This window comes from Ranitomeya variabilis, chromosome 1 (genome assembly GCF_051348905.1).
Source record: "Ranitomeya variabilis isolate aRanVar5 chromosome 1, aRanVar5.hap1, whole genome shotgun sequence".
NCBI lineage: Eukaryota > Metazoa > Chordata > Amphibia > Anura > Dendrobatidae > Ranitomeya > Ranitomeya variabilis.
Genome location: NC_135232.1, coordinates 673,979,568 through 673,990,968, shown reverse-complemented (window position 1 = coordinate 673,990,968; position 11,401 = coordinate 673,979,568). Strand labels below are relative to the sequence as shown.

Below are 11,401 nucleotides of genomic sequence, written 5' to 3'. Positions count from 1 at the left end.
AAAGGTACCTTCACACTAAACGACATCGCTAGCGATCCGTGGCGTTGCAGCGTCCTGGATAGCGATATCGTTTAGTTTGACACGCAGCAGCGATCAGGATCCTGCTGTGATATCGCTGGTCGTTGAACAAAGTTCAGAACTTTATTTGGTCATCAGACCGGCGTGTATCGTCGTGTTTGACACCAAAAGCAACGATACCAGCGATGTTTTACTCTGGTAACCAGGGTAAACATCGGGTTACTAAGCGCAGGGCCGCGCTTAGTAACCCGATGTTTACCCTGGTTACCAGTGTAAAATGTAAAAAAAACAAACAGTACATACTCACCTTCGCATCCCCCGGCGTCCGCTTCCCACACTGACTGAGCGCCGTAAAGTGAAAGTGAAAGTACAGCACAGCGGTGACGTCACCGCTCTGCTGTTAGGGCCGGCGCTCAGTCAGTGCAGGAAGCGGACGCCGGGGGACGCGAATGTAAGTATGTACTGTTTTTTTTTTTTACATTTTACGCTGGTAACCAGGGTAAACATCGGGTTACTAAGCGCGGCCCTGCGCTTAGCAACCCGATGTTTACCCTGGTTACCCGGGGACCTCGGCATCGTTGGTCGCTGGAGAGCGGTCTGTGTGACAGCTCTCCAGCGATCAAACAGCGACGCTGCAGCGATCGGCATCGTTGTCGCTATCGCTGCAGCGTCGCTTAATGTGAAGGTACCTTAAAACTTAGCTTTTAATTAGTCATTAAAATAATGCAACAAATACATTTGGCAGTAGTGCAGTTTAAAGACTAGGACCTGCGCGTTTCAACATACATCTTACTCATATACTAACTTTTCAAATGGGAACATAACATACATATAGGCAGCAATCAATGGGTGGCTTTCATAATAAAAAAAAACCCATCAAATTATATAAAAACACAGAGAAAATGTCAATGACAAACATCTTAATATATACTTACCTTGTAATGTCTTCACTTCCTGTTCCAAATATATTTAAAGAGGGTGCACTTCCATACCAATAATGATGCTGGGTGCAAAGCCTAGTCTGTAAGGACAAGAATGAATGCAAAAAAAGAAAAAAGACTCGACTAATAATGGTATGCACATCAGCCAGTAATAAGAAAAATAGAACAACTTTTATTAAGCCTTAAAAAGACAGACATACAATAAAACCATTTAAAAAAGGCCTAAATATAAGACCAATAGCCATCACCCCTTGGGTAATCATATACCATGTGAAATGTGACATAACCAAAGCATAAATAATAAATGCAAATCAAAAATAGACAATACAGTTGGTTATACAAATACGCAGTACAAATTATCCCTTGCTCATATAACTAGTGACTAGAGACCCAAATACAACAATGGCATACTGAAAAAAGCACAGTAATCAGGATGGAACTAAGTAGTTGCTCAAAAAATGTTATGAACATGTCTGAATACTATAATAGTCCCATAAATGTGGTACAATATAAGCAAGAGCCTGAAACCAGGGTATAAGACCCCATGTCGGAAGTATAGCTATATAGTAGACTGCAGTATATTATGAGCATGCTCAAATCCTAATATATATGTATCATCATGTGCCCAGATATTTGATGCCAGAGTATGGACCTTATTTATGCGTACTGCCCCCATAGAATGTCAAAAAATCTGTGTTGGCTGGTGTGCATACCATTATTAGTTGAGTCTTTTTTATTTTTCTGCATTCATTCACATCCTGTTCTGTCCAGATGTGTCCGGATCCCAGAATTCCAAGCGGCAGAAGTTCACCGACCTCCATATTGGGACACCCAAGTGATGGGTGCACCACACACACACACACACACACACACACTGTATATGCTGTACGCACCACACACACACTGTATACGCCATACACGCCACACACACTATATGCACGCAGGTGCAGTGAATCATTCGGCTGATCCCGGCGGCAGATGCGCGACATGTCTACAGGAAGAGGAAGCCGGTCACATTAAAGGGGTTTTCCCATGAACAAAAGTTCATTTTAAAAATTGTCTGTGTCTGACCGTGTACGGAGCATACCACATCTCCCGGGCAGGGGAGGAAGCAAAAGACAATACTGACATTACACTGACTGTTGTTAAATAATATTTTACCTCACAAAATGTATCTGTGATCTCCTGCTGTAATGTCAGCATTGTCTTTTACTTCCTCCCCTGCCCAGGAGCTGTGGTATGTTCTTTACATGGTCATACATGGTTCTTTACATGGTTGCTCGTTTCCCGTCGTCATGGAGAGCATTGCAGCCTATGTTTTAAAGATTTACCAATAAAGGATTGAATTTTATTCAAACATTTTGGAGCTGGAATCAATTTTCGTTTCTACTATTACAAATTACCACGAGGATCGGCGTGGAGGTTCCGTGCACCTACCTATGGCTGTCTGGTGAGCTGGCTTTTTTCTTTTTATTTTCTACATGGTCATACACAGACAATTTTTAAAATGAACTTTCGTTCGTAGGAAAACTCCTTTAGAAAGCAAATATCAGCGCCAACATGGCTCCTCCTAAAAAGTACGCCAATGTCAAAGAAGAGAGCACAGACGGGAGAAGTCAACACATGGGGAAAGAGAGAGTGGATAGGTGGGTGAGCACATGGGGGAGAGATTCTCCACGCTGAAAAGCCTGCCCCCATCATGACATTACTGCCCTCCCGATGCAATAGCATCGGGCCTCCATCTAGTAAAAGGAGAAATGGCTAATACAGTAATATCAAATCCTGTCTCAGGTTTAATCCTTGTGGGAAGTGGGTTTCAAGCATGAAAATCCAAAAGGATTCTCTGTTTAATAACTTACGTTTGTAGTCTCCTCCACATATAGGTCTGCACACCTTCTTGATTCCCAAAAACCTCAGAGTGGATACATCTCCCTTGTGCACCCTAGAAAAATGTTTTGAAACCCAAGAGGTACTTGTGGCAAAGAAATTAGTTGTATTGGATAAATGTCTCCTTATGCATATTTTTAACGCACCTGTGGTGCAAACCACATACTGTATTTTACATATGGTGAATCCTATAAGATATACTACTCAGGGAGTATTACAAATCAGAAAATCATGGATCATAAAATTTTGGTCATTATTTCCGGATGTAAAACTGTCTGTTTTAGTGGCATGTACACATGCTTTACAACAATTTGCTCCACATTTCAAAAAAAACTTTAAAATTGAGCCAAATTTGTTGTTTAGAAAATTTGTGTGTTTCACTTACAAAAAGACTGGGCGAAAATAAAGCACCTGATGCAGGGACTTTCCTGGCTACAAAAAGCATTATATTTCTAAGAATATTTTTAAATTGTTGACCCTGATGCAGAATCGGTAAATATTTTTTAATTATCGATTGTATCCTATTATATTGGGTGCCATATGTTGTAGAAAACATCACTCTTGTAATGGGATTATTTTCACTGATACTGTTATTAGTAAGAAGGTTTTTACAATTTACCAAATATGGGATACTGTTCTATTAGCTTTTTTAAGGACCAATCTGGGTATCCCCTTTAGATAGTCTTTTGCAAACTGTTGCTGGTTCCAAATGAAATGTTTCATCATCCAAACAATTGCATTTTGTTTTTCTAAGGTCACCACAGGGTATATTCCTTTTAATATGCTGGGTATAGCATGATTTTGCCAATAAAATTTAGATACTTGCTGTCGGTTTCCTCCTTGGAATTATGTTCACCACATTCCTCTCATTATTGGTTGTTAATTCTAAGTCCCAAAAAATGAGTCTTGGATTGTTGGAAACAGTGAGTAAATCTTAGATTAAAATTGTTATTAATGTATTGCACAAAACCCTCTGCCTCTTCTTGTGAACCACCCCAAAGTAAAAGGAGGTCGTCTATATATCGACCATACACTGTAATTCTAGAACTATATGGGTTGTTATCACTGTACAAAAATATTTCCTCCTACCTAGACATTACAAGATCTTCCAGGGGCGGTGAAATGTTGCCACCCATACTGACTGCTCTTATTTGTAGAAACAAAATGATTGTCAAAACTGAAATAGTTATGGTCTAAAAGGACATGTACTACCATAATTAGAATCTCCTTAATCTCAATGGTATAAGTACTAAAGGTATTCAAGTGCTATAATAAACAAGCTAATGCTATAGGATGAAGAATAGAAGGACAGAGCGCTACCACATCACATGACAGCCATTTATAATGATTCTGCAGATAAATGTATCAAAAAATGTAGACACGAAACTAGAGTCCCTGAAGTAGCTGGGAGTTTCTTGCACTAGCGGTTGTAGATAAAAATCCACCCATACACTAAGTTTTTCCCCCAATGATCCAATGCCCGTCACTATAGGTTCGAAGGGTGGTGGGAAAATATTTGTGCACCTTAGGCGATGAATGGTAAATTAGAATAATGAGGTGATCAATGCATAAATATTTAATCAATTATTTTGTAGCAAGTGCATCTGTATGGAAACCTTCTTGTAACAAATCATATAGGTCAAAATTAAAACCATTGGTAGGATCCTTGAGTAGTTCTAAATATACATCCTTATTTTCCAAATCCATCAGGTGAAGTTTTTTTATATAAACCAGCATTCAATACAACAATAGAACCGCCCTTGTCTGCAGGGCGAACCAACAGGTCTGTATTAGTCTTTAAATTCTTAAGTGCAATCCTTTCTGATCATGTTAAATTGACATAATTTTGTCTTTTGACGTTTCCTTTTTCAGTTCCACGATTTCCTTTTTAACTATGTCTTGGAACTGGTCCAAGAACACTGGTCGAGATTAAAGTGGCTAGAAAAAAAGGATTGCCAACATGGAATTTATTATTCAAGATGGTGTTGGTCTCCAATGATTCTCCAGTGATTTTAATTGCAATAAAGTCTGTTGTTCAGTAAAAAGTCTTATAGAATCCAAGTATATATTTTTAACTTGCTCCATAGATGTTGAATCATGGTCATTTGAAGAATGGCGTTTGATGGTAAGATTACGTGCCAGTAAATTCACATCCAGAATTGTCTTTAAAATATCGAACTCATTCATAGGTAAAAAACTCAAGCCATTGGCTAACAGTGAGCCTTGTTTTTCTGCCAAAATATAACTTGATAAATTCCATATGGGTGAATCTAGTTGTGATTGTTGCTGCGTGTCGCATGCCTGTTTGCACCTGTGGTTTCTACCAGCCCTCTTCCTCCATTTTTTTTTCTTGGAATGACACCTGATGAATTAGACAGGTTATTTCTACCAAATGAGGAGTGTTGCATTTCACCTACAGAGCTCATTGAAGAATCCAAATGGTCATTCGAGGCTGTAAAAATAGAAATATCTGTGATGTTATCACTGTCCTTGAAGTTGACTTTTCCTAGTTTGGATGGATGTCTATAAGATCGTTTTTTTCAAAATAGATGTTGGTTTTCTACTACAATAATATACCTTATTCTGTGAAGTTTGATCCATGATGTAGATAAAAAAAAACAGACATTTTCCTTTTTTTATGGATACTCAGTTCACAAAAAAAACAAACCACGAACATGTTGACAGCTCCATAGGTTATAATGGCTAGGCTATGTTCACATGACCATATTTTTGGTCCTATATGTACAGTAATGGGGGAAATGGGGTAATAACCACCCAATGTAACAAGAAGCTATAATGCTCGTTCTGGTGATACTATCTGCAATGTTTGGTGCTTGCTCTATAGTTGAATCAGTTGCATTTCAACTCTAATTGCAGTCTTTCTCTCCCTCTCCTTCTAACCCTTGAATGGCTCTGATCTCACCTGCTTAAAATGGATCCTCAGAGTTTGGCTATAGGTTTGAATAATCTTGCCACAAAAGTTCAAGATTTACAGGATATTGTTATACATGCTCCTATATCTGAACCTAGAATTCCTATACCAGAATTTTTCTCCAGAGATAGATCTCGTTTTTTGAATTTCAAATATAATTGTAAATTATTTCTTTCTCTGAGACCTCGCTCCGCTGGAGATCCCGCACAGCAGGTTAAGATTGTAATTTCCTTGCTGCGAGGTGACCCTCAAGATTGGGCTTTTGCATTGGCACCAGGGGATCCTGCGTTGCTCAATGTGGATGCGTTTTTTCTGGCTTTGGGGTTGCTTTATGAGGAACCTAATTTAGAGATTCAGGCTGAAAAGGCCTTGATGGCCCTGTCTCAAGGGCAAGATGAAGCTGAAATATACTGCCAAAAATTTCGTAAATGGTCTGTGCTTACTCAGTGGAATGAGTGCGCTTTGGCGGCGAATTTCAGAGAGGGTCTCTCTGATGCCATTAAGGATGTTATGGTGGGGTTCCCTGCGCCTACAGGTCTGAATGAGTCCATGACAATGGCTATTCAGATTGATCGGCGTTTGCTGGAGCGTAAACCTGTGCACCATTTGGCGGTGTCTTCTGAGAAGGCGCCAGAGAATATGCAATGTGATAGAATTCTGTCCAGAAGCGAACGGCAGAATTTTAGGCGAAAAAATGGGTTGTGCTTCTATTGTGGTGATTCAACTCATGTTATATCAGCATGCTCTAGACGCACAAAGAAGGTTGATAAGTCTGTTTCAATTGGCACTTTACAGTCTAAGTTTATTCTATCTGTGACCTTGATTTGTTCATTATCGTCCATTACCGCGGACGCCTATGTCGACTCTGGCGCCGCTTTGAGTCTTATGGATTGGTCCTTTGCGAGGCGCTGTGGGTTTAATCTAGAGCCTCTGGAAGTCCCTATACCTCTGAAGGGTATTGATTCTATGCCATTGGCTAGTAATAAACCACAATACTGGACACAAGTGACTATGCGTATGACTCCAGACCATCAGGAGGTGATTCGCTTCCTTGTGTTGTACAATCTACATGATGTTTTGGTGCTCGGATTGCCATGGTTACAATCTCATAATCCTGTCCTTGACTGGAAAGCAATGTCTGTGTTAAGCTGGGGATGTCAGGGGGCTCATGGGGACGTACCCTTGGTTTCCATTGCATCATCTATTCCCTCTGAGATTCCGGTATTTTTGTCCGATTATCGTGATGTTTTTGAGGAGCCTAAGTTTGGTTCACTCCCTCCTCACAGAGATTGCGATTGTACCATAGATCTGATTCCAGGCAGTAAATTTCCAAAGGGTCGTTTGTTTAATTTATCCGTACCTGAACATGTTGCTATGCGAGAGTATATTAAGGAGTCCCTGGAAAAGGGACATATTCGTCCTTCTTCATCTCCCTTAGGAGCCGGTTTTTTCTTTGTGTCTAAAAAAGATGGCTCTTTGAGGCCGTGTATTGATTATCGACTCTTGAATAAAATTACAGTCAAATATCAGTATCCTTTGCCACTGCTGACTGATTTGTTTGCTCGAATAAAGGGGGCTAAGTGGTTCTCTAAGATTGATCTTCGTGGGGCGTATAATTTGGTGCGAATTAAGCAGGGGGATGAGTGGAAAACCGCATTTAATACGCCCGAGGGCCATTTTGAGTATTTAGTAATGCCTTTTGGTCTTTCAAATGCCCCTTCAGTCTTTCAGTCCTTTATGCATAACATTTTCCGTGAATATTTGGATAAATTTATGACTGTGTATCTGGATGATATTTTGATTTTTTTCGGATGACTGGGACTCTCATGTCCAACAAGTCAGGAGGGTTTTTCAGGTTTTGCAGGCTAATTCCTTGTGTGTGAAGGGTTCTAAGTGTATTTTTGGGGTTCAAAAGATTTCTTTTTTGGGGTACATTTTTTCCCCTTCTTCCATTGAGATGGATCCTGTCAAGGTTCGGGCTATTTGTGATTGGACGCAACCTACTTCTCTTAAGAGCCTTCAGAAATTCTTGGGCTTTGCTAATTTTTATCGTCGATTTATAACTGGTTTTTCGGATGTTGCTAAACCTTTGACTGATTTGACTAAAAAGGGTGCTGATGTTGCTGATTGGTCCCCTGCTGCTGTGGAGGCCTTTCGGGAGCTTAAGCGCCGCTTTTCTTCTGCCCCTGTGTTGCGTCAGCCTGATGTTGCTCTTCCTTTTCAGGTTGAGGTCGACGCTTCCGAGATCGGAGCTGGGGCGGATTTGTCGCAGAAAAGTTCCGACTGCTCCGTGATGAGACCTTGTGCGTTCTTTTCTCGAAAATTTTCGCCCGCCGAGCGAAACTATGATATTGGTAATCGGGAGCTTTTGGCTATGAAGTGGGCTTTTGAGGAGTGGCGTCATTGGCTTGAGGGGGCTAGACATCAGGTGGTGGTATTGACCGATCACAAGAATCTGATTTATCTTGAGTCTGCCAAGCGCCTGAATCCTAGACAGGCGCGCTGGTCGTTGTTTTTCTCTCGGTTTAATTTTGTGGTCTCATACCTACCAGGTTCTAAAAATGTGAAGGCAGATGCCCTTTCTAGGAGTTTTGAGCCTGATTCCCCTGGTGATTCTGAACCTACAGGTATCCTTAAGGATGGGGTGATATTATCTGTTGTTTCCCCAGACCTGCGACGGGCTTTGCAGGAGTTTCAGGCGGATAGACCTGATCGTTGCCCGCCTGGTAGACTGTTTGTTCCTGATGATTGGACCAGTAGACTCATCTCGGAGGTTCATTCTTCTGCGTTGGCAGGTCACCCTGGAATCTTTGGTACTAGGGATTTGGTGGCTAGGTCCTTCTGGTGGCCTTCCCTGTCTCGAGACGTACGAGTTTTTGTGCAGTCTTGTGATGTTTGTGCTCGGGCCAAGCCTTGTTGTTCTCGGGCTAGCGGATTGTTGTTATCTTTGCCTATTCCGAAGAGGCCTTGGACTCACATCTCTATGGATTTTATTTCTGATCTCCCTGCTTCTCAGAAAATGTCTGTCATCTGGGTGGTGTGTGACCGTTTTTCAAAGATGGTTCATTTGGTACCTTTGCCTAAGTTGCCTTCCTCATCCGAATTGGTTCCTCTGTTTTTTCAAAATGTGGTTCGCTTGCATGGTATTCCGGAAAATATCGTTTCTGACAGGGGGACCCAGTTCGTGTCTAGATTTTGGCGGGCATTCTGTGCTAGGATGGGCATTGATTTGTCTTTTTCGTCTGCGTTCCATCCTCAGACTAATGGCCAGACGGAGCGAACTAATCAGACCTTGGAGACTTATTTGAGGTGTTTTGTGTCTGCGGATCAGGATGACTGGGTTGCCTTTTTGCCGTTGGCAGAGTTTGCCCTCAATAATCGGGCTAGTTCTGCCACTTTGGTTTCTCCTTTCTTTTGCAATTCGGGGTTTCACCCTCGTTTTTCTTCCGGTCAGGTGGAGTCTTCGGATTGTCCTGGAGTGGATACTATGGTGGATAGGTTGCATCGGATTTGGGGACAGGTGGTGGACAATTTGAAGTTGTCCCAGGAGAAGACTCAGCATTTTGCCAACCGCCGTCGTCGTGTTGGTCCTCGTCTTCGTGTTGGGGACTTGGTGTGGTTGTCTTCCCGTTTTGTCCCTATGAGGGTTTCTTCTCCTAAGTTTAAGCCTCGGTTCATCGGTCCTTATAGGATTTTGGAGATTCTTAACCCTGTATCCTTTCGTTTAGACCTTCCGGCATCTTTCGCTATCCATAATGTCTTCCATCGGTCGTTGTTGCGGAGGTATGAGGTGCCGGTTGTTCCTTCTACCGAGCCTCCTGCTCCTGTGCTGGTTGAGGGTGAATTGGAGTATGTTGTGGAGAAAATCTTGGACTCCCATATTTCCAGACGGCGACAACAATATCTGGTTAAGTGGAAGGGTTATGGTCAAGAAGATAATTCTTGGGTAACTGCTTCTGATGTTCACGCCTCTGATTTGGTTCGTGCCTTTCATAGGGCTCATCCGGATCGCCCTGGTGGTTCTTGTGAGGGTTCGGTGCCCCCTCCTTGAGGGGGGGGTACTGTTGTGAATCTGCTTTTGGGCTCCTTCTGGTGGTGGCTAGTGGTACTGGTGACTCGGGTGTGTTTTCTTTCTCAGTTCACCTGTTTTCATCAGTAGTGGGGAGTTCCTATTTATTCCTGCTCTTCAGTCATTGCCTTGCCGGCCATCAATGTAACCAGAGCCTTTCTGTTGCATGTTCCTGCTCCTAGACTACTGATCAGCTAAGTTGGACTCTTAGTCCTAAGTTTGTTTGCATTTTTTGTTCCAGTTTACAGTTATATCATTCTCTGTAGCTGGAAGCTCTTGTGGGCTGAAATTACCACTCCGGTGTCATGAGTTGACACATGAGTCTTAAAGTAATTTCAGGATGGTATTTTAAAAGGGTTTTCAGCTGACCGTGCAGTTCCCTTTTGTATCTTTCTACTATCTAGTAAGCGGACCTCGCTTTGCTGAACCTACCTTCATACTGCGTATGTCTTTTCCTCTGAACTCACCGTCAATATATGTGGGGGGCTTCTGTCTCCTTTTCGGGGGAATTTCCCTAGAGGTAAGCCAGGTCTGTTTTTTCCTCTACTAGGGTTAGTTAGTCCTCCGGCTGGCGAGAGACGTCTAGGGATAAAACGTAGGCACGCCCCCCGGCCACTATTAGTTGTGTGGTAGGTTTAGCTCACGGTCAGCTCGAGATTCCATCACCCAAGAGCTCGTCCGTTATTTATGTGTCCTGACGTTCCCCTGCCATTGGGAACCATGACAGTTATGTTACATTTGTATCACTGAACCATTGTAGAGATATAAGCAGCAGATTCATGGTGTCATGGCACCAGATACACTAAACAGCCACGTCAGACTGCATGCTTTTTCTTATTTTTCTTCATGCATTACTACAAACAGGATTTTTTGGTATATTTTACAGTCTCACCTGAACTTCCAGTTCTAACCCGCATGTCACTCTGCCAAACATGTCCTGCAGTGCTTTCAGCATACAGTAAGTGCAGGGGATGTGCCCATTGTGCTACCAACATAGTAGAATACAACCATTGTGCCTGCAGTATTCAGCCCTATCTGGCTGGTGAAAATTTATCCATACAGTGTGTTCCTGCTGAAATGAGCAAAAGTTGGTAAAAATTGAATATTTTCAATAAAAGCAATACCCCGGGGCAGTTTCATGTGAAAAGAATGTTCCCTACCTTAGTATTTATTGCTCTGTGCAGTCATTTAAAAAGACAAAGCCGATGTAGTTGAGATAACCGATTTGCAAATACTCTATGAGGGCATAATTAGGTTTTCGGCTTTTCTTTTTAAGAAGGGGAGAGAATTGGGATCTTTTTCTATCAGCCAGAACAGAAAATTGCTACAATAATGTCTCTATGTCGTGAGGACTTGGCATGGCATCGATGTTAATCAGCACACTATAAGGATTTATTTCACATGTAATGGCACTGTTTGGGAATTTTAAGGGGTTGCCTCAGTTCTGTATTGGAGGGGAATGGTACCAATGACGTTACGATTCCACCTACAGTGGGGCAAAAAAGTATTTAGTCAGTCAGCAATAGTGCAAGTTCCACCACTTAAAAAGATGAG

At 41.9% G+C, this 11,401-nt stretch overlaps 1 long non-coding RNA gene across 1 annotated transcript; it reads left to right on the top strand.

Moving 5' to 3' along the window:
* Positions 1-258: 258 nt before the first annotated feature.
* On the top strand, positions 259-5,050 carry LOC143816663 (uncharacterized). The gene is made up of 4 exons (XR_013223975.1): positions 259-473; positions 2,843-2,928; positions 4,557-4,629; positions 4,719-5,050. It is a non-coding gene; the product is annotated as an uncharacterized LOC143816663 (long non-coding RNA).
* Positions 5,051-11,401: the final 6,351 nt, after the last annotated feature.